Genomic DNA, 24,809 nt, shown 5'->3' on the forward strand with positions numbered 1-24,809 from the left:
CAGGAGGAAGAAAGCTGAGAGCTCTGTACAAACCAACCTTGGTAAACTAACACAATCTTCTGATCCATGATCAGAATCCACCTGATCCATAAGCAAATTCTATCTGTTTAACTTTGAAACTACCCCTACCACTTGTCACCATTGCTGCTATTCCTGTTCTGGTCCAAGCCACCGCTAAATCTTGCCACGATTATTGTGTAGCCGCCCTCCCTGGGCTCTAGTTAGGCCACTGTCCCCTATAGTCTAAGCAGCATATTCAGATTATGTCAGTTCTCTACCCAAAATATCCCACGGGCCCTCTTAGTGTCCCTAGAATGGCTGCGAGACCCTTACATCATCTGAGACTGAGCCAGCATCCTCCCTGGCTCCCACACGCTGGACTTGTTCTTCTCTCTGCTCATCTGGAATGTCTTCTTCTTGGATTCACTTCTTCCAAGACTTTGCTCAATTGTTATTTCTTCTTTTGAGTCCTTATCTTCCCCCTTATTTAAAACTGGCCCCTCTGCCCAGCAGCAGCCTCCATCCTTCTGCTTCTCCTCTATAACCCTCACCTCCACCTAACATACTATACAGTCTGTCGATCTCTTTATACGTAATTTCTGACTATATCCACTAAATGTAAACTCTGAGAATGGCAAAGATTTCTAGGTGCCTTGCATTGCTTGATCCTCCCTACCCAGTAAAATCTATGGTATCTAATGGGCATTCAGTAAATATTTATCAACTGACTGATTGAATAAAATAGCTAAACAAACCCAAGCTCTCTGCCCCGATTTCCCTGCATGTCAGCTCTCTAATCCCTGCCCTGTTTGCCTGGGGTTCTCTCAGTGAGAAGCCTCTATGTGAACATAGCCTGATTCTCTACCCTTGAGAATAGAGTACGTGCTCCATCCACCCAAAGGAAGCTCACATGCTTCCATGGTCCCTTCCAAGATTGAAAGCAGCCATCAGGAGATCTTCATCTTCCGTGGAAGCAATTTTATCAATATAAATCTCCATCATTATCAGAAAAAGACATTAAGAGGAGGACATTCTGTTTCCTAAATTACCCATGATTAGATTAACAAAGTTCATTTATTATTAAACCAAGGTACTATTAGAATATACTACTGTAAGACAGGACCGGGTTATGGAGTACTAATGATTCAAAAAGATTATTAACCCATGCATCCTCTAAAAAATTCAAAATTGAAAACACTGCAAAACTCATTTCAAGGAAATAAAATAGAGTATAGATGCCATATGCTTCAACCATTAAAACTAACTGTTACTTTTAAAAATAAATGTCGGCTGTAAAAAGGTATAAATTGAGGGAAAACTGCAGAAAGCTTCTGCAAGTCCACGGCTGAAGGGCAGTTGTATTCATTCCCCTTCAGTCATTAAGCATGCTGGAAGCCTGCCCATAAAGAAGAGAAGCAAGCAAGATCGACAAGATCAGAGGTCACTCTGCAGTGTATGGTGCATGGTGCATGGTGCACTTAATACATAAAAAACAGCAATGTGTCCAACAAGGCCTGTCACAGAAGGACAGCTCTGGCATCCTTGTCTGAGGAGAGGAAGCTCAGATGTTCTAAAGAGAGGGGGAGAGAGACTGAATATTGGTGGTCTGTAAAGGAAATACCTTTTATTTTTTTTTTTTATTTTTTTTAATGTTTTATTTATTTATTTATTCATGAGAGTCAGAGAGACAGAGAGGCAGAGGCAGAGAGAGAAGCAGGCTCCCCGCCTAGCAGGGAGCCCGATGCGGGACTCGATCCCAGGACCCTGGGATCATGACCTGAGCCGAAGGCAGACGCTTAACCATCTGAGCCACCCAGGCGCCCAAGGAGATACCTTTTAGCGGTGACCCTACCTGGTCCACAGAACATCCTGCGGGAATGTTCATGGACACGCCACCTGAGAGAGGCACATACAGAGTCGGAATAAAGAAACTCAACCAACAGGGAAGGACGCACCTCACACAGCTTGAGTCTCAGCACAGACTGTCGTGGTGAAAGCAGCATGTGCTCACCCTTCCTGCCTTCAGTCATCTGACTTCCCATCCCTCGGGTTACATCACCTCCGTAAACCAAACCTACCTAAACTTAAACCAGCATTAGAAAGGAACGTCTCCAATTTACCTTCATTTGAAATACTGCAGCTCAAAAGGAGCAAGTCTAATCTCTCAATCGAATTCAACATTTAGAAATTCCATACGAGACTGCACTTGATGGGACTTGTTAGTGTGTGTCACGACGGCCTTACATGGAGAAAAGATGGTACAGCCACAGCATGAAAGTGTCCGCCGCTTAGAACACTTTGGGCACAGTGCACCTGCACAAAAGTAATTAAAGTCGCCAATACATTACTTGAGTTGCTTGAAAGAAGTTGAACTGATTCTAAAATTACTGACCTTTAGAAATGTTTTAAAATATGTCCTTCATATCATTTATGATATAATATTCCAACATAGCTACCAGTTCCCTGGCAAACGGAGTCCTTACGAGATTATACAACTTTGGAGAGGCTTTCAGGAATCATGAACCAATAAAAACAGTTCTTGACCCTTTGTCAACAAACATCCAAAGGATTTTAGGGAAGGGTAAGCCAGGAATGTGCTCCATTCTTCTGCCTCCAGGCCTCAGCAGGCCCTTGTCCTAGGTTCTGCTCAATTACATTGAAGGGAGATTCCACTTTGGGCTATGCCGGCATAGCTGGACTCCCAATAAAAAGCCAGAAAAGCTGGACAAAACCCAAATTAAGTAAAAAATAATAATATAAATATAAACATATAAATAAAATTTGAAGGCATAAGAGATTTCCAAAGAAGCCAGGACTTGAGACTTAGGAAGCCAAGATTCCAAAGACAGAGGGGTGGGGGGGCGGAAAGAGGGAGAGAGAGAATGGGAGGAGAGAGAGAGACAGGGAGGGAAAGAGAGAGAGAGAGGGAGAGGGAAAGAGAGAGGGAGGTTGGGAGGGAGTGAGAGGAAGAAAGAGAAAGAAAGCTTATAGAGATAAGTCATTTGTTCTTCAGCTTTGCTGGCTTTTAAGTGGCTCAGACCTAGAGGCCAAGAAGTCAAGCAAAACCAAGGAGAAATCCAAAAGCAGCGCTTTTGGACATCTCAAAGGAGTTGGGAGTAAGTAAAAAAAAAACAACAAAAATAAAACTAGAGTTTAGACACACTGAGGTCATCAGAATGTGAAGGAGCGTGCTTCTGCACTAGGATCTTTTTCAAGGTATTTGCCTACTTTTGCACAGCATAGAAGCAAAAGGTCTGCACATGAAGCACCTGTATAGGTGAACAGACCTTTTGGCAATCTATTGGTCCTCCAGTCCATGAAGCAGAGTGGCTTTGACACGCCGTGACTCTCGTGGACCCCCACGGGCATCGCTTAGAATGGGGTGTACTAGTCATATAAAAACTGAACCTGGCCTCAGGTCAGAGAAGCCCATCGCTGGATTTAGATGCAGGGCCCTTACTCTGCTTTATGCCAGGAAAGAGGGTGCCTCTCTTCCAGAGAGAGATAATTCTCCAGAGCCTCTACCATTTCTTTTCATACAAGATGCCCATTCCTCAATAAAAAATTACCAGACTTACCAAAAAATAGTACTAAAAGAGAGAGAAGACAACAAAAATAGAACCAAAAATTACCAGACAGAGATGTAAAAGTCTGGGGTGAAAAATAAGATTCTCACTTCTGCAGACAACTAGCACGTCTATGGTCGCTCCCAGAGCTCTGTTCCCAATTGTCAGATTCAACTGTCCTGGCCTCTAAAATTCCAAGCAGAATTATGGCCCTGCCGTGTACATGGGTATATGGTAATACGGTAGATGTGATGCAGGCTCTAATAAGTCACTGAAACCACCTGCCAATATCTTATTAAATCTTACCATTATTTTTGTTCTTGATCCGAGACCTTGTGGTCAGTCAGCTGAATCCCAACCTAATACAATGACTGTGAAGAGAAGGGGGCAGGGAGCTACTGATTGTACTTCATTCCTTCTTTTTCTTCTTCTTCTTCTTCTTCTTTTTTTTTTTTTTTTACTTTCCATGAATAAAAGAAGTCCATATGTATCAGTCAAGCCATAGTCTCTTCCTCCTAAATCATCACTAGAAACCTAGTGCTTATGGGCAAAATGATGTTGGGTTTGTCTTGTATTCACAGAGCCCAGCAGTCAGGCCCAGCAAGTTCTTGGTGAACCTGACCAAATGTGTTGTTAACATGCTCCAAACCACTAACCCTTAATGTATGATTCAATCTTCTTCCCTAACTAGCTATAGATGATAGATAGATAGATAGATAGATAGATAGATAGATAGATAGATAGATGATAGATAGATAGACAGGTAGATGGATGGATGGATAGATGGATAGATAGACAGGTTGGTAGGTAGGTAGGTGGAGAGAGCAGAAAAGAGAAACATTTACCTGCCAGAGGTAGAAGGATGTTAGAAACTCACCTGCACTATCATCATCCATATGAGAATGCTCATTTTTTTTTTAAAGATTTTACTTATTTATTTTAGAGAGAGAGCAGAAGAGAGAGCTGAGCAGGGGGCAGGAGCAGAGGGAGAGGGAGAAGAAGACTCTGCACTAAGTGGAGACCCTGACACGAGGCTTGATCCCATGACCCTGAGATCATGATCTGAGCCAAAATCAAGAGTCGAACCAGGCGCCCCGCTCCTCTTTCTTTGAACATGTCACTTCTATTTACCATTCTATGCCTGACCACTATCCTTCGTTTTCCCAGAATGCCCTTCCACCAGGGTCCTGAACTTTACATTTTACAATATCCTCATTTTTTAAGACACTGATCAAAAGCCAACTTTTCTAAAGTCTTTCTCTTCACCTGCAAGCAAAATTATTTATCTTTTTTCTGCTCTTTTAGTATTTTACAAATATTTCTATTACAGCATGATCATATATTAAATATTCACTTACAATTATAAATAAAATTTTACATATTTAGGAGAGCTACTGAATGAAACATAATATCAATTCAACTATTTAAGAGGTAAAATTCATGAAGTCTTTCATCAATTTGCACACCCTTGTTTCGCTAGGTACCAACCTTATCACATAACTTCCCTTATACACTAAATATGAATGTTCCTGAAAAACATCATCTGCATCTGTGTAATTTGTTCATTAAATAGTCATTAGATGGGCTGTATTTTCTATATTTTTGAACCCCAGAATGGTAAAAGTTATTTTATTCACTTTTTTATCTTTAAAAGCCTGGCATAAAGTGACACTCAATGCATGTTTGATGTGTGCCATGAAAGCCTGAAGAACATTTGCATGTTTGAGAAATCAACTTGACCAATGACGACCTGGAATTACCTGGATGCCATTGGAATGTTCTCTTTCGTTTAAGAGCAAAGCTAATTTTTCACATCCCTTAGAACACTATTTGATAGTATATCAAATATATACTACTACTATATGTATTATATACTACTAATATATCAAATACATATATATGTATGTATATATATATATCTATCTTATTTAATATTGATATCAATATCAAAAAGTTAAATGGTGACTTATTGTCTAAAATATGCAAAGGTAACAGCCTTCTATGTCATACAATAATATAAGGCATTTGAGAAGATGCTGTATGACTTGTCACAATAACTGTGTATTTCGAGTTTCTAGCAATAATGTAAACAAAGAAGAGGTCACTCACCTGCTGCCATTATATCAAGAAGAAATTCCACCAAAGCCAGTAGGTTGTTTGGACATCTAAATTAAACCACCTAAGGAATGTTTAGACTGCATTTTGCCTGAAAACATATTTAAAGAAGATGACGACTTGGGAACGCTTTAAACAAAGTGTTCAAGCATTTGGGAAATGAGACACGTCTTTGCACCCCACAGATGATCCTGCAGGAAGGCTGGCGCCCACAGAACCACTGTCCCAGCCCTCTTCAGGAATGTCCTTACATTTGTTTGGGTGGGGACATGGAAGGGTGGAGAACCAGAAACGCCTTGCTGTGCAGAATTCCTGTCTGGTGGAGCGGACACTTAGCTTGCATGCACTCCCAAGGAAGACATGAGCCACGTGTCAGCTGCCGGCCGCAGAGTTCAGCGGCAAGTTAACATTTGGGGCAGGTGAGAAGCAGGAATCCTGAAGACAAAACAATTCAGCCCAAGATTTTGAGTCAAGTATTTGGCATGTAAGCTATCCACAGCTGAGTATGAGGAAGTGACTCGGAAACAGTGGCTTGTGCCCATGAAGTGGCTGTGCCCTCTCCATGGAGGCAGGAAACCACAGAACATTCCAGGCTTCAACACCAAGAGGGGCGTGCCACTGGGAGCATGGTGCATGCAACAGCCTTTCCAACACTCTCGGTTCTTGGGCAAGTCTAGAAATAAGCCTTTTCACTCATGCAGTGCAGATGCGGGCATAAAATAGTGGGCTGGATGCTCTGTTTAAGCCTGGGACTGCATAGCCCTGGTGCAGACAGGGTACAGAGGCCGCCTTTCTTCTCCGCTCCGGGCTGTCTCCCCATCTGGTCTTACTGTCCGGAAAAGAAGAAAAGCACATTGACTTAATTTCAGTGGTGTGCAAGCTTGTGCGCCAACATTTGCCCTGGTGCGGGCGGAGCAGTCCGTGTGGCGCCCTCCAGGATGCGCCAGGTGACGGGGAAGCCTGTGGCCCGGGGACCGGAAGGCAGCGTCCGTCCTCAAGGAACATGGAGTCGGGTGGATGGCGGATGTCTCCCCAAATAGCTCTGCGTATCTCTCCCTCCCGAATGCACTGGCCAGTTGTGCCCGACTGTCCATTAGACCAGTTGGTAAGGAGCCCCCTGAGAAGCAGTTGACTCAGGGTAGCTACATTATTTAGAGGAAAGAGATATAGAACATATTTTATTAAAACTTGAAATGACCTGAGTCATTGCACTAATAATAACAATAATCCTCACTCACTTTCATTGAGCTTTGTTGCCTTGCTCCTGGCATGCTTCTAAGCTTTTACATTAACAGTCCATCAACTCCTCAATAACCTCGTATTAGTTTCCTAGGGCGGCCAGAACAAAGCCCCACACAAGGGGTGACTTAACAGAAATTACTGTCTCGTGGTTCAGAGGTCAGAAGTCCCAGCTCAAAGGTGTGGGCAGGGCTGGATCCTCCTGAGGCTCTGAGGGGGAGTCTGTCCGCGCCCCTCTCCTGCTTTTGGTGCTTTGCCGGCAATCCTTGACAGTCCCTGTAGATGCATCACCCCAAACTCTGACTTCATCTTCACGTGGCATTCTCCTGCCTGTGTGTCTGTGGCCACATTTCCCTTTTGCTCAGGACATCAACAGTACAGGACCCATTTTCACTCAGTCACCTCTGTTAATGACCCTGTCTCCGCAATGGGTCCCATTCTGAGGAATGTTTGCTCACTTTACCCCATTGTAACTAGTTTAAAATAGCTACATTTCAATATAGATTCCTATTCTGGGCTTGTATATAACTTGAGATTCCTTGTATAATTGAATATTGCCTCAATAATCATGCTGTGGCCTTCCTCTCTTCCTTTTTCCCTCCCTGTCTCCTCTCTTTCCTTCTTTCTGGAATATCTTAAAATTTAAGATTCTGCCAATTTCATATATTCCAGCCCTAGGACTTAGACATCATTAACAGATGCACAATTTGCAAACTGTTTACTAATTCATTGATGCCAACTTGGGGTAAACACAGGAAAAAGGAAACAATGAAAAACACTAGGGAATTCTTTTAAAGTAGTAGTGCATGAGAAGCTGTAGCTATATGCCTTTCACATAATTTGTGTTAGGAATAGTCAGCAAAATTCTCCTGCCGTATCCCTAATTCCCAAGCAGATCAAAGAGCTTGTTGATTTTTCCTGAATTTTTTGTTTTGAATGTTGTTCTGAGCATCATTCAGTAATCCAGTTGATCCACAGAGTCAAGAAAAAACTGACTTTCTACCAGTCCTGGGAGGTATTTCCATTTTCCCCTCCATTTCTGTGATCCATCTATTACTGCATTTAAGCACATCTTATGTACTCTGAGCTATTCTCCTGAAATGATTCAGAGCTTTGTCTGAGGAAGAAGGAGGCTCTGTTTTGCAAATAAACGGGGATACCTACTCTTTGCATTTCTTTTCATCCTCTCTGAGATGGGAGATTCTATATTTAGACTGTGTCTTGAGAGCCACCCCCTCAGTCTCTAGGAGAAGCCAGAGACAAATTACAGAGTTATTTTGAGGGATGCAAAGACAGCCCTGGAGATCAGCAAGAGAGGCATGGGCTCTGTGCATGAAGGAAAGCTTCTGATCTCAATCTCAGTGCGAGCATTCGCTGCACTGGTTTCATCTCCTTCATTTTTTCAACCTCTGTGGGGAAATGAAATCTTTCCAACATCAACTGCTTCTCTCATTCAGCATTCTCAAATCCAGAGGCAGACATTGACAAGATGAGGGACTCAAGCAAACCTGCCACCCAGGTAATGAGCCTCTGTTTCCAAGCCAGATTCACTGCTGTGAGAGTCTGTTAATAGGTTTCACATAAACAATCCTGAACTAAAAAGATAGGCCAGCCTCAACCCCATCATTTAGTTGGTTACAGTTTTGGCTTTTACCTTGCCCCCACCCCATGTGTCTATATCACACCCTCACCCAGCTCCTTTCCTTACCCTCCCTCAAGCCTTATTTTCTTAATCATTTCTTTTCTGATTACATGCAATTCGATTACTCAGCACATTTTACCATGTTCATAAATGTCTTCATGGCTTGCACAGAGAAGAGCCAGACAGTAAAGGGGATCAGATACTTCCTAGAAGCATGTAAGAAGCAGATGATTCACTCAAATGTACAATCTCTTTCCAGTGGGAGCAATGATCTTAATCCAATTACTGATCTAATTGCAGTGACTCAACAGAATGGAAACTTTGTATAGATGTGAATTAGTATTATTTTAAGGTATTTTTGTAATAGTGTATTTAGTAATAAAAATGTTGAAATATATAATATTAGTTCACTGGATACAAAGTAGATCTAATTGCATATACTTAACTAATAAATCTCATTAAACATGGTTATTCCAATGCTACTCCCTAAACTTAGGTAGCTGTAGATGGTCAGATTTAATATTGAATGTTCTTTTCTTGAATAGGGTGTAAACAGTGCCTGTCCTTTGCCTACTTGTAGGCCCCTGAATAGCATCAATCAGAATGTAAAATTGCATGCTAATGATGTTATTCATTAACATACATTTTAAAAATGAATCTCATTTTAGATATGCAAATACCTGGGTAGGCTGACTTGCTCTGAGACAGAGTCAAGAACACACATCTTGATAGCCAACTGAACAGTCTATTCCACTAGAAAGTGTCATACAAATCCTCTAAAACCAATGCTAACTACACTCAGAATCCAAGGTAACCTTTTACTCCTCCTCCAGCCTAATTCAGTGCACGCAAAAGGCAAAACACCATCCTGTCTGGTGGGCTCCAGCCATTCCAGACCCTTGACAACTCCCTCCTGGTTGGTTGATGATTAGTTAACATTGGAAAAGAAAGAAAGAAGGAGAGCAGGAGCTAGACCCATATGCATTTTGTTTTCTTTCATGTGGATGAAAGGGATAGTAGCTGCAAAGGAAAAAAAAAAAAATTCCATTCATCTTTCTCCCTAAATGAATCTTTCTGTTTTTTTTCTTTTTCCTTTATGTTGACCCTCCTAGAAGAGAAAACCAAATAAGGCATGAGACAAGTTCTCATTCTGTGTTTTATACACAACATCTCACATTTTTCACAATCAAAATAGCCATCTTCTAGACATGGTTGATATTAAAGATTCAAAAAAATTGTAAAGCCTGAGTTTGTCAAATGTTAGAAGTTGTGATAGGATTCACTTTTAATTTCTTAGTATTTTACTCTTAAGCTGTGAGTGTGGGCAAGCCGGACTGGTCTCCATGCTTAACACATAGATGGAGACATTTGTAAGGGAAGGTAACGTGCCAATATTATGCAGCAAACCAACAACAAATCCACCATCGAATCTTCATGCAAACGTTTTTGAAAAATGTCTTCTAGAGAAATGAATGCTTAAATGCATGTTTCTGATGCGCGGACCAGTACGATCCTCATTCTGCATTATCGTAAGCAGTCTCTGAGCACAGAACCAGGGTTTATCTTACCAGCAATTAAAAGCTTCTCTGTTCCATGTTGCCGGCATGCCACTCTAAGCCATTAGCTGCTCTAGGTCAACCACATCTCATTGACGCAAAAGCACCTTGGCCAGCGCCTTTCAACTGTGCTCTGTCATTACAAGTTTTCCTGGGTCATTATTTTCTGACTCTTGACCTGTGAGTCTGTGCAATTGTGATGGATAGGAACTTTGTTACCAATATCAGGTGATTTATTTATATTGTCCTCTAGGTCGAGAGAGAAATGACTGTTCCCTTGTTAACCCTTGGATTCCTAAGGATTCTACTTAAGTCTGATGTTTTTGTTTGTGCAGTTGAAACCTTGAGCTGATTACTTCTCTGGGTTCATGCTGAATCCAGTTGTGAATCAGAGGCAGGGGTCTGGAGCTGGTGCTGGCCTTGCCCTGATGCCTGCCGTGGAGTTCAGGGGAAACACCAGGGCTCCCAGCTTTAGAAAGGATGTAAGTACTTAACCGTGTGTGATGTCCCCTCACTGCAGAGGGGTCTCAGCTGTGCCTTCCTCTGCTGGGTGATGTCAGGAGCGGCAGGGTATCTCTTCAAAGTCCCCATGTATACCATCAGTGCCAGTGGTAAGGCTCCAAGCAATCCTAAAGATTCTCATCACAAGGAAAAACCCATTTTTTTTCTTTTCCTTCCTTCCCTGCCTCTCTCTCTCCCTCCCACCCCTCTTCCTCCCTTCTCTCTCTCTCTCTCTCTCTCTTTCTTTCAACTCTATGAGGTAATGGATGTTCACTAAACTTACTGTTCTAATCATTTCACACTAACTGTCAGTTAAGTCACCATGATATACATCCTAAACTGGTACAGTGGTGTATGTCAATTGTAGCTCAGTAGAACTGAAAGTCAAAAACATATATGATTTCGACTTTTAAAAAAAGCAACGAAGAATGCCTGTTTGCTGACATTTGGCCTCTGCTTTCACAGGCCCTCCCTCAGCACATATTTCTGGGTGTGAAAGTCCTGCACTCGTCTACACCAGGCCTTGCCAGGATCCTCAGGCAGAGTACCTGACTTCTAAGGGAGAGACGTCATCTGTCCTTTGACGCAATCACTGCTCTTCTGTTCAAGGCGATTGTCTACTTGGTTGCTTCTGGAAGAAGTTTTATTGCTTTGCATCTTGAGCAGAGATCAAAACAGAATTCTATTGGATAGGAAAGGAAACCAGTTTTGCTTCTCATTGGTAAATCCCAAAGGAACTGGCAACGATGAGTTAATGTCTTTAAGCCACTTCTATTTAGATTTTCCATTTTAAATTGTTCTTAAAAACTCTTTTTTCTCCCTCTCTCTTTGTGAAAATATTACTTCTTATGTTGATTCATTCCTCCCTGAAACAAAATACAGAGGTGACTGATATTTCATCATGGGGCCAATACTGTAAGAATTAGTTCATATTGGTAAATACCTTTGAAGATAAATTGATCCATTTAGGTACTCAGCATGCCTCAACCATTATGCATGATTATCTGTAATATGTTTTCGGTGGATCCTTTATAGATGTCCACTGGAGCTTCACAAACCTGGGTTCTTGGGCAGTTCTCCCCATGTGGCTTTGCCACAATCCCAGTGTAAGACAGAATCTTCCACGCTTGTTTGCTGGAAGTATTCAAAGTCAATTCCAATTCCATCTCTCTTTCAGGAGGGCAACTTTCTAGGATCCTTGAAGGTGAGAGGAGCTCAGGCAAGCTGCGTGCTTTCCTGGGAGAATTTCTTCAAAAAGAAATGGATTTAAGCCTTCCTTCATGACTAAGTAAGAAATGAAGATGAAACTGGTTGCTCTCTTCCTCCTCTTGGCCCCATTGAACGTCTTAATTAAAGTACGCTGCTTATGAATGTATGGGTAAAGCACTGCCAGTTTAGAAGCTGTAGTTGTAATAGAACAAACGACTCTTGAGTGCCTTGTGCTCTGAGATCTCCAGACACTAATAGCCATCACTGATTATAAAATAAAGTACAGAACAGGATTTTATCAATGGGCTGCCAGGTGTTGATTTTGGCAAGAAGGAGGCACACGACATTACTTGTAGTCATCCAAACAAGAGTTGTTTTAGAGAGGTGTGCCCAAAGAAGGGCAAGTAACAAAGTCAAAAAATATTATAAAGGAAGAGTGAATGAAGTTGTGTGATTGCATACGTGTATTTCCCTCTGTACACATTCATTAGTCCACTCAAGAAGCAGTTACTGAGCGCTTACTTTCTATCTTGCAGTATGTTGGGTCCTGAAACAAACAGAAGGATAAGTCCCTGGAATAAAGGAGCCCATGTTCTCCTCATTGGGAGAGATGTGGAGGTCCAGGGGTTGAATTAACATGATACAGATTATACACAGAGATGGTATTAAAGAGTTCATCATGGGGCCGATACTGTAAGAATTAGTTCATATTGGTAAAGATCTTTGAAGATAAATTGATCCATTTAGGTGCTCAGCATGCCTCAACCATTATGCATGATTATCTGTAATATGCTTTATTAACACAAGAGTTGAAAGGTTAACACAAGAGTTGAAAGAAAGAAGGAAAGAAGGAAGGCAAAAAAGGGAGGGAAGAAAGAAAGGTCCCCAGTGGGGAACTGTGATCATGTTTGTGCCAAAAGGAAGGAGAAATGGTCTCTAGCTTGGTTAAGAAAATGCTGTGCAGGACTTGGATTTGTGAGCCCTGAGAGTGGGACATTCTTACACAAATACCAGATTGACAACAAAATATCGAAACTCAGGTATGGGCGGATGGTCAGGATTAGAGGTCTTACTCAATTGGTGATGGAGGCAATGAGCATGCATACACTTCCTGAGCAAGAGAGTTACAGAGACAAAGTACATGGGCAAAGAGTTGTAAAATGTTGGACAGTGGTTGAGCACACACGCAAGCACCAGGAGTAGAGGCTCAGTGGGGACATGGGTGGGCATCGTGTATATACTCAGGCTTCTCCTCTCTACACATTGGAGTGACCAGGGCATCTTTAATAACAAAGATGTTGTTCTATCTGCAAAAAATTCTGTTTGTGTTTTTAAATGTGTAGCTAAAACCAACTGGCTGATTGAGTTAAAAAGCTCTTACCAGAGTTGCAAATATCATGATCTTTGATAGCTTACTCAAGGGTAACAGGCTGTGCTTTGTTTATCAATCACAGGTTCCTTTTGCCAGAAACATCCTATAACTTATTTGGAATCAGGTGATGAGGAGAGACAGATATGCATCCATCACAACTAATGGAGAGAGTAATTTGAACCTGGTAAAGGGGGTCCACAGCATTACATATGAAGAAAATCACATTGAAAGCCTAAATAAAAGGGAACTGTTTTATCTAGTTCAAATGTAGATTTTTTTTGTCAAAACTGTCAAAAATATGCACTCTGATGCAAATATATTTGCTAGGTCCTATTTATCTATAAAATTGAAAATTCGCTTATAACTTTAAAATAGACTTTAAAAGGGATTGGACAAGTTTGGAAAACTCACAAGGAAGGAAACTTTATCAGCTGCCCTCACAAAAGACTTTCCTTCTCCTAGAAAATAATAAGTTGGTACTGTTCTTACAAATGAACTTTTGTAGAGTAGATATTATTCATTTATTTTAAAAGCATTGAGGGCTGCCTTTTTATGCAATTATATCTTTGTTTTTATTCAACTTTCAGATAGTATTAAGAACATCTTATGCATTCATGTGTGGTTCAAATACCAGTTAATCAGTGTACATTTGAGAAAGTATACTTAATCTATGCTTGAAATGAATAAAAGTATCCACTTTACTCTGTCCCCATTTTCTTATTTCCTGAGAAAAATAAAATACTCAGAAAAAAAACCATATGGTAACCTCTTGCTCAAATGTGATTATTGTAGATTCAATGCTAAACAAACAAACAAACAAACAAAACCCAAAATTCCCTGAGAGCAAGAAACTTGCCTGATCTGTTCACCAACTTATCCTCAGTGCCTCGAACAGTACCTGGTATGTAGTAGATGCTCAATAAATTTTTTTTTGAAAGACATAATTAACCAACAAATAAACAAATATTATCATGATCTGCTGATTGGTTTTGAGCTTTCTGTCTGAGTGCACATCCTATCCAACATTTCCTATAATGGCCAAAGCTTTTCTTAACTATTAATAATTAGACTAGGCTACAGAGAATGAACCTAAGGCAAACACAACAATATTCAACAAAGTACAAAACAATACAACTAAAGGCACCCTAATGACTTGGAGCTTAATGTCATTATCAAGTTCTCCTTTCTAAGATGAATTTCTAACAAGTGGGATTATTACCATAAAAAACTATGGAGGCACTGGATGACTTTTTCCAATACATATGTATACATATGCTCAAGTAAGGCTCACCACATACATAAGCTCAAGTAAGCCTGAGAGACCTATAGGATAGTTGGCACACATCATGTGATTAAAGGAGGAATTTGGGCCTGAGGATCTATTCTGGGCCATAGAAAGTTGAGAGTAGAAAGGATACAGTTATCAACAAAATTTATGTTGAAACCAGGCCATAAGGAAAAAAGTTGGTTGAATGAAGCTGGTTTAAACTATACTGAAATCCCTCATTTTCATGAGTGTGCAATTCCATAACTCCTGGTTATTTGTTTTCAATAATATCTAAAATTTTATTTTATTTCTTTTCTTTTTTTTAAAGATTTTATTTATTTATTTGACAGAGAGAGAGAGACACTGAGAGAGGGAACACAAGTAGGGGGAGTGAAGAGGGAGAAGCAGGCTTCCCGCGGAGCAGGGAGCCCTATGCGGGGCTCGATCCCAGGACCCTGGGACCATTCCTGAGCCGAAGGCAGACGCTTAACTGACTGAGCCACCCAGGCGCCCCTGATTTTATTTCTTTTTAAAGAAAATCATCCATCAATTTGTGCTAAGGTTTTAAATGTATTATCATCTGCCACATACCTTCATTTGGTATTATGCATTCATGTGTGGTTGACCAACACTGAAACCTCATTTTATCATTAGGATTTACCAGAAAAGAAAGAAGGAACAAATAAAAGTATGTTAGATTTTTGTGGCCTAAGAATCCTAAAACATTTATTATTTGGCTCTTTACAAACAAAACAAAACAAAACAACAATGACAACAAAAATTACTGACCCCTGGCTAAAAATATAGCACAGAGATTCCAAAAGAAAAAAAAAAAACCTCAAGAGACAAAAGATGTGATGAATATAGTAAGAGGCTCTAATACATAACCAAGAAGCAAAAGAGAACAAATAAACTAGTAACTACATTAACAATTCTGAATAAGCATTGGCTCTGAAATTCAATAATAATAGCAATGAATAATTTGATGTCCTTATAGTGAAATGGCATTAAAATATCTGAATAAAATAACATGTAACATGAGATTGAAATGATTGATAGGAAAGTAATCTAAATATCTTGTCATGATTCAAGAAAATGATACCTATATGATTTAACTTTAGCCATTTTTAGACAAGTATGCATGTCAATATGTAAGGGTAAATGCCAAAAGATACTTTTGAAAAATGTAGATAAGAAAACCCATTGCAGGCAACAACAAAGGAAAACAATTGTGCTAAAACTATAGAGGGAAAATGATAAATTAAGGAATCTGAAGAATCCAAAGGAAGGCAAGAAAAGAGAAAACAGAAAGAGAAGAGAAAATAAATAAAAAATAGTAGTCATAAGATCACAGAACTGAGCTATGTGGATCATAAATATACCATTAATCATAATGGAAAAAATTAAAATCATTTCTTAAAAGACAGAAATTCTTAGAATGGACAAAAACAATTGTGATGGCTAATTTTATGTTACCTTGACTAGTCCATGGGGTGCCGAGAGATTTGGTCAAACATTATTTTGGGTGTTTCTGCAAGGGATATTTTCTGGATAAGATTAACAGTGCCATCTGCCGAGTAAAGCAGATTGCCCTCTGTAGTGTGGGTGAGCCTCATGCAATCAGTCGAAGGCCCGAGTAGAACCTAAAGGCTGACCCTCCCCTGAATAAGAGGGAATTCTCCAGCAGACTGCCTTTGAACTGGAACTTTAGATCTCCAGCCTAAATTCCACCTTGCAGTTTCGGCTTGCCACCAACCTACATAATCATGTCACCTGATTCTTTATAATGTAGATATTACCAATGACTTGGTGCTTAAGGCCATTATCAAGTTCCACTCTCTAAAATAGATATATTTATATCATACTGTCTCATTTATCTTGAAAATCCTGACTAATACAACAACTATATATATCGTTCTTCCCCAAAATATTTAAAATATATTAGCACAGAAGTTTGAAGTTTAAAAATATTTATAAGGAAAACTGACCAACAGAAGAAGATATGGTTATATTACATCAGTGATAATGCACACTGTGGCAAAAGAAAATATTAGGTTAAGATAAAGTAATTATTTATTGACAAAAGGCATAATTCACCAGGTAAATATAGAACTCCTGAAAGTATACACATATAAATATACACATCAAACTAAAAGAACTATGGTGATATTTCCCTGATGATGAGTGATGTTGAACATCTTTTCATGCGTCTATCAGCCATCTGGATGTCTTCTTTGGAAAGTTGTCTATTCATATCTCCTGCCCATATTTTTAATTGGATTATTCATTTTTGGGGTATTGAATTTTATGTTCTTTATATATTTTGGATACTAACCCTTTACCAGATGCCATTTGCATAGATCTTCTTCCATTCCAAGGGCTGCTTTTTAGTTTTGTTGATTGTTTTCTTCTTTGTGCAGAAGGTTTTTATTTTGATGAAGTCCAATAGTTTATTTTTGCCATTTCCCTTTCCTCAGCATCACTGATCATCAGTGAAATGCAAATCAAAACCACAGTGAGGTATCACCTCAAACCTGTCAGGATGGCTAAAATCAACGACACAAGAAACAACAGGTGTTGGCAAGGATGTGGAGAAAGGGGAACCCTTGTGCACTGTTGGTGGGAATGCAAGTTGGTGCAGCCACTGTGGAAAACAGTATGGAGGTTCCTCAAGAAGTTAAAAATAGAAATACCCTATGATCCAGGAATTCCAGTACTAGGTATTTACCCAAAGAATACAAAAATACTAATTCAAAGGGATACATGCACTGTTATGTTTACATCAGCATTATTTACAATAGCTAAATTATGGAAGCAGCCCAAGTGTCCATTGACTGATGAATGGATAAAGAAGATGTGGTTACACACACAATGGAATATTACTCAGCCATATAAAAGAATGAAATCTTACCATTTGCAATGACATGGATAGAGCCAGAGAATATGATGCTGTGCAAAATAAGTCAGTCAACAAAAGACAAATACCATATGATTTCACTTATATGTGCAATTTAAGAAACAAAACAAACAAGCCAAGGGGGAAAAGGAGAGAGAGAAGCAAATCAAGAAATAGACTCTTAACTATAGAGAACAAACTGAGGGTCACCAGAGGAGACCTGGGTGGGGAAATGGAAGAAATAGGTGATGAGGATGAAAGAGAGCACTTGCTGTGATGATCACAGGGTGATATATGGAAGTGTTGAATCGCTATATTGTACACCTGAAACTAATGTGACACTGTATGTTACCTAACTGGACTTAAAACAAAAACTTTAAAAAAAGAACCATAGTGACAAATTGATAAAACAACAAATATAATGGAAAATTTTAATATACTTTTCTCAGAAAATCACAGAAAAGCAGTCATGATTTTAATAAAATATATAGATTCAATTTGAGTTTAACATCCCAGACTTGCTTTTTCACTTTCTCTCTTTAACTTCTTCTCTTACTTTTTGCCAACACATAATACTTTATTCTAGAGAAATAAAGCATCACTTACTAAAGAGAGTAATTTGAATGCATCTTCTATCATAGCCCAAATGTAAAAGTCAAAGTTTTTTTGCAATGTCTGTGGACATAGTTATTTTCGGGGTCCAATTGTCCAAGGACATTTCATAAGACAACTTGCAATTATGTTACAAAGTTGAGGCAGGCACTAACATGATTAGGCAGTGATTTTCAAGTAAGCATTATGAAGAGATCTGAATTAGGGTGACTTCCAGGAAGATGTTTGGAAAATAAAATCATGAAGGCATTAGGGGTTTGAAAAATAAAATCATTTTAGGATCAATATATAGATGGATCATTCTTCCTAAATTAAGCAGAGTTCAGTGTTAGAAGAATCATATCTATTTTTGCCTATTAAGTGACTTTCTCATCAAAATAGTCTTCAAAGGCAGTCAATGTAATCCATCAAACCAAAGTCAGAAGGAAGTGATGCAGGCTATGCCATTCATCCATCTACCCTCCCATCCATCCATCCATCCATCCATCCATCCATCCATCTACTCATCTACCCATCTCTATCTATACATCTGTCCTCTACCCATCCTCTGTCCATCCATACCTCTAATCATCGTGTGTTTATTCCCAAAAATATTTATTAGCAGCTACTATGTGCCAGGCACTATTCTACATTTTAGTGAATTAAGTAAAAAAGTCTCCATCTTGGCCTTTAAATTCTAATGAGGAAAGACAGACAATAAACAGAAGTACAAGTAAATGCACATTTACTTGCTTTGGTTGTAGAATATTATGGGCAATGATTTATGGTTAATTAATTTCTTAGACCTAAGAAATTTAGTCTTGATTAGGTAAGTAGGTCCCTCACTACATTACTCAGAAATCTTAAGGCTAAAGTGCAAAGAATCCGAGTGTCATAATATACGGACATGTTATCCCACAACTTCTCAGCACAAGGGAAAGCAATTGCCAAAATTATGTAAACAACAGTAATATTTAGAAATATATAGAGATTTCTTCATTAAGAAAAAAAACATTGATTTAGGTAGTTGAAGTATTTAGGGAATATGCTTATAATGGAGTGGACTAAGATCTAAATAACTGAATTTGGTTTTTCTTAGTCATAATAATGCATCTAGATAATTTACTCCTACTTCCTTACCCTTGGCTGTGGGACCCTGAAGACATTCCAAAGCTATACAGCTGGTCTATGAACAACTACTTAAAATGAGGAAGTCACATGGGATGGAATGAGGGTAGAGTGAAATTGAGTAAGAAGTTCAAAATAATATGATGAAGAGCACTTTAAATGTTTATTGAACCAAGGAGGTAACTTCTATCCAGTTTGAAACTGATTAGTGCTAGACAAGTTTTTGAAGCATGAACTAATTCTTTCCTCTTGCTCTTTTCAAACACTCTCACCTCTATACCACCATACTCAACTCCTTCACACCAATTCTTGCCTCTGACATTTCCTGAACAAAAATATTAGCAGTTTTTTTAAATAATAAAACTAATTAGTGACCTTAAATACTTCTAATTGCTTCAACTTTGACTATTACATCATCAGTCATAATGTACATATAATAACACTGATTAGATATAACAAAATACAGCACAATAGGTGTCCAAGAAAAATAGAACAAAACAAATAACTGTAATTAATATTCAAAGAAATATAGTTATGTGGAAAATATGTATGCTAATACTTTTACTAGTATTGGTAGCTGTATACTTAGTGATACCAATTTGGTAGTGCTGTGCTTAAACATGGAGTTGAGGTTGGAAAAATCTGGTCATCTGGGTCATCAAAAGCAAAAACTCTTGTTTAAGTGAAAGTATCCTGTCTTTACTTCTTCCAGCAACATCGTTGTGTAAAACAAGGGTTAAAATGGAAATGGGAGCTCTGGATGGACATTCAGAGCCCTGCCCACCAATTCTAAGACAAGTAGTTACACTGGAATGCCTCTAATCTGCTGCACACTTTGGAAGAAGCACGTGAAGGCTTCTTCCAAATAGCACAAAGGTAGAGTGAATGAGTAAATGAGTGAATGAATGAGAGGAATCTTGCTGGTATCTTTTTTTTTTTTTTTAATGTTCAGTTAGTCACTGTATAGTACATAATTAGTTTTTGATGTAATGTTCAATGATTCATTAGTTAAGTATAACACCCTGTACTCATCACAGCACATGCTCTCCTCAACGGTATCTTTTTTGGTACATTCAACACATCTATCTGAGAGAAAATCTAAGTTGCCAATTATATCTTTGAACTCTAGATCATGAGGCTTCCAAGAAGGTTTTTCAAGTCAGTGGTCGATAGTCTGGTCAGCAGGGTGGATTTAATGCCAAGAGCATTCTGTGGAAGGACAAGCGATGCAGCCCAGCTTCTGCCCAGGGGAATGCAAAGCTCTCTCCTAGAACAGGAGCTAGGTCAGCACCACTGTTCCTCACCAACCATGTCCACGAAACACCATCCATGGTCACTGAGATTACCTCATCTGCCACCAAAACCAGAACCATGAAAAGTAAAGCTTCATCGCCTTCCCTAGTGAGAATGGATTCTTGCGCATCAGTAGAAGTTCCTGGAAATACCACTTTACACAGCTGTCAACTTCCCCCTTCTACATACTCGCCGATCACACTTCCTCTTAACATCACCCTTACGTGACAGAAACTGAGAAGAACTGCATATTTTCTCACAAATCTCATTCATACACATGAATCTAGGCTTCTATTTTTCAGCAGAGCCAAGGAAAATGATATAGTGGAATATTTAAAATAAGTAGGTGTTAAGTTACCTCTCACGTTCTTTGATGATTTACTGAAGTTCTCATTGTTTTGCTTATGTTTACTCAAATTGCCTTACTGTTCAGAGGAGCTAGTTTTCTCAGAAACTGTGAGAGGCTATAAACGTCACTATGCTTACACTTGAAAAACTGAGTTAGAGCCCATTTCCTGCCTGGGTTCAGACCCATGGCACAAGAAGATACATGACTTGGTTCAAGGACCTTAATCTCTACAGACTTGAGCTTCATAATTTGTAAAGACAAACTGAGTTAATAAACCTAAAGCATGTGGAAGCAAACTGAATATCTATTATTTGTTATAAATACATTCCCTGTGATTGGTGTTTGAAGAATCAACAAAGTGCCTGAGAAGAGTTTCTAACCTAACTATACATCATCCATGTAAGTTTGTTCTTCCTACAAGAAATGTGTCTAATAAGATATTAAATAAATACTAGATGTATTTGTCCTAGAGTTTATTTACTCTTTGAGGGCACACTTGGGCCTTCCTTGTGTTTTGAGATTGAGCCAATGTCATTTTGAAATGTCCGCGGGCACACTTGCATTACACAGACAGAATTAACCTAACCTGGGATTTATCTGTGGACACATTCAATTAAGCATTGCCTTTTATCTTGCTATTTTTTAAAGGCTTGTAGCTGCAAATCTGACATGGCTACAATCCAGTAGTTTGTGTTTCTGTGTCCTGGAGGCATGAGTAATTTAAAAACTCACTGGAGATTTATAATCTCATTCAGACAGGTTTTGTTAATATTCCTTACAGACTATACCCATTTATTAATATGTCATAAGGTCTCTTTAAGCAATAATTTTTCTCATCAATTTAATGTGACAAGACCTACAGTTTCATAGTTTGATATTATCCCTAAATCTGATTATACCACACATGTATAATGAACAAAGACTAATTATATAATTGGCTCCTGTCCTGTTGCATTTGAGAAACTGTCCATTTTACATTACCCTAAAAAGCTTCCTTAGAATCACAGTGATATCCTACTGTTTTGGAATGGGATATTAGTTTTGAATGATTTTTTCTCCTTTTTTTAAAATAAAAAGCTCCTTTGATTACAGATAAGTTTTACTTCTAATTGCATGTCTACTATATAAACATTGTTTCCCTCACAGCAGCTCTGATATTATGACCGGGGCTGTAGAGCATCCCCCAGTATGATGAGGTTGTCTTTCAGATGATAATATATTTATTTATCAGGGGCAAGTCTGTGCATGGGAATTTCTCCTTTTTTACAAGAAAGTTCATTCTCTTTGTTCCAACAATCCAGTGTTTCTCTCTTTTCCCCCCTATGGGGTTTATGATTTTGAATGCACTTTGAAAAAGCTGAAGGTATAATAAAATAATGGCTTTCAACCTTTGATCATCAAGAAGTTTTTTAAATTTTATTATATTATTTTATGTTAATCACCATACATTACATCATTAGTTTTTGATGTAGTGTTCCATGATTCACTGTTTGCGTGTAACGCCCAGTGCTCCATGTAGAACGTGACCTCTTTAATACCCATCACCAGGCTAACCCATCCTCCCACCCCCCTCCCCTCTAGAACCCTCAGTTTGTTACTAGGAGTCCATAGTCTCTCATGGTTTGTCTCTCCCTCCAATTTCTCCCCCTTCATTCTTCCCCTCCTGCTATCTTCTTCTTCTTTTTTTTTTTAATTTTTTTATTATGTTAATCCCCATATATTACATCATTAGTTATAGATATAGTGTTCCATGATTCATTGTTGTGCGTAACACCCAGTGCTCCATGCAGAACGTGCCCTCCTCAATACCCATCACCAGGCTAACCCATCCTCCCACCCCCCTCAGTTTGTTTTTCAGAGTCCATCGTCTCTCATGGTTCGTCTACCCCTCCGATTTCCCCCCCTTCATTCTTCCCCTCCTGCTACATTCTTCTTTTTTTTTTTTTTTTTTTAAAGATTTTATTTATTTATTTGAGAGAGAGAATGAGATATAGAGAGAGAGAGCATGAGAGGGGGAGGGTCAGAGGGAGAAGCAGACTCCCTGCTGAGCAGGGAGCCCGATGCGGAACTCGATCCCGGGACTCCAGGATCATGACCTGAGCTGAAGGCAGTCGCTTAACCAACTGAGCCGCCCAGGCGCCCACATTCTTCTTTTTTTTTTTTTCTTTCTTAACATATATTGCATTATTTGTTTCAGAGGTACAGATCTGTGATTCAACAGTCTTGCACAATTCACAGCGCTCACCATAGCACATACCCTCCCCAATGTCTATCACCCAGCCGCCCCATCCCTCCTACCGTCCCCCACTCCAGCAATCCTCAGTTTGTTTCCTGAGATTAAGAATTCCTCATATCAGTGAGGTCATATGATACATGTCTTTCTCTGATTGACTTATTTCGCTCAGCATAACACCCTCCAGTTCTATCCACGTCGTTGCAAATGGCAAGATCTCATTCCTTTTGATGGCTGCATAATATTCCATTGTATATATATACCACATCTTCTTTATCCATTCATCTGTCGGTGGACATCTTGGCTCTTTCCATAGTTTGGCTATTGTGGACATTGCTGCTATAACCATCAGGGTGCACGTACCCCTTTGGATCACTACATTTGTATATCAAGAAGTTTTTTATAGCATATTTAAAGAGGCATTTCACTAAATGCTTCATAGATTCAAAACAAAACTTAAAATTTTGATAAAGAGATAATTATTCTCACTGGGAAAAATGTATGACTTTTTTATGAAGAGAATGATCTTGTTTTAAATAGTGAGCTCCTTTAATTTTATTTCACTTGAAATGCAAACTAGAGAAGAAAGTGCTTGAAGTTCCAGAAGTCAGGAGTCATTAGAATTTTTTAAAAACTTAGCAAAAAAGGGGGGGAGCATTGGAATATAGGTCTAAAGTTGTTTTACTAAAATAGTATGCTGCTTGTCAGCATGAATTTTTATTATAAAATGAGACACACAGCAGTCTGGAAAGAAATAGAAAGTGTTTCAAGTTATGACTTTTCCCTTATTGCTGACATACAGTGCATGACTCTGTACTTGATGTAGTAACTGGCTATTACATGTTAGTGTCTTGGCTCAGCCCCCCTAATTTTTTTTAAGATTTTATTTATTTATTTGACAGAGAGAGCACGCACACAGGCAGGGGGGAAAGCAGGCTCCCCGCTGAGCAGAGAGTCCAATGTGGATGCAGGGTCAATCCCGGGACCCTGGCATCATGACCTGAGCTGAATGAAGGCAGACACTTAACTGACTGAGCCACACAGGCTCCCCACCCCCCAATTTTTTAATGTGCATCCCAAAGTTAACAACAAACTATTTCAATATTGTCAATGTTTGGGCTTTATCACACGGGGAGACTGAACGTGCTGGGTGAAGGAGCTCCCAGGCCAGTGTCTCCCTGGAAGGCGCAGGTGATGCTGGGGACATGTGGTCCTGCTTCTTATTGAAACCTAGGGGGAGCCAGCATCCCCAGCTCTCTCCGTGGAGTGTGCTGTGTCTTGAGGAATAGCAGTTAGAGCAGATGAGTAATGATGAGATGGATTTTCTTGACCCTTCCAAATAATTTATTAATCCATTTTCTGGTTTACCATCGCTAACTAAACTTTGTATTCCTATGTGAAACACTGCACCATGAGGAAAATGTGTCATATATTTTTGGAAAAGGGGGTAAATGTAAAATAGCAATAAGCGATTTTATGTTCTTTGGCTAAAAATGAAGCATTTAAATTTTACACGAGGATCCCTATCTAGAGTAAATTATAAATGATATGTGAATTACAGCAAATAGGAACCCCTTGGTGTAATGTAGCTCATGTTTATGATGAAGCAAATTATGTGTTGGAATTGTATTAGCAAGTGAGAAATACAATTTTATTTTTTCAAAGGAGTTCTTTTAAAGACTTTTAATGCTCTTCAAAGTGATGTTATGATTATTCCCTGCTGTAGTTGTAGGGCTGCATAAATTTCATCTTATGCTCGAAAGCCAGTTGCACTCATCCATAAGCTCATGCAATGTGACCTCCCTCCCAGCTAGCTTGAGAGGCTCCATAAGTGGGGAGGGAGTGCAGGGGA

This window comes from Phoca vitulina, unplaced genomic scaffold, assembly GCF_004348235.1.
Source record: "Phoca vitulina isolate PV1807 unplaced genomic scaffold, GSC_HSeal_1.0 scaffold33, whole genome shotgun sequence".
In the NCBI taxonomy this organism is placed as follows: Eukaryota; Metazoa; Chordata; class Mammalia; order Carnivora; family Phocidae; genus Phoca; species Phoca vitulina.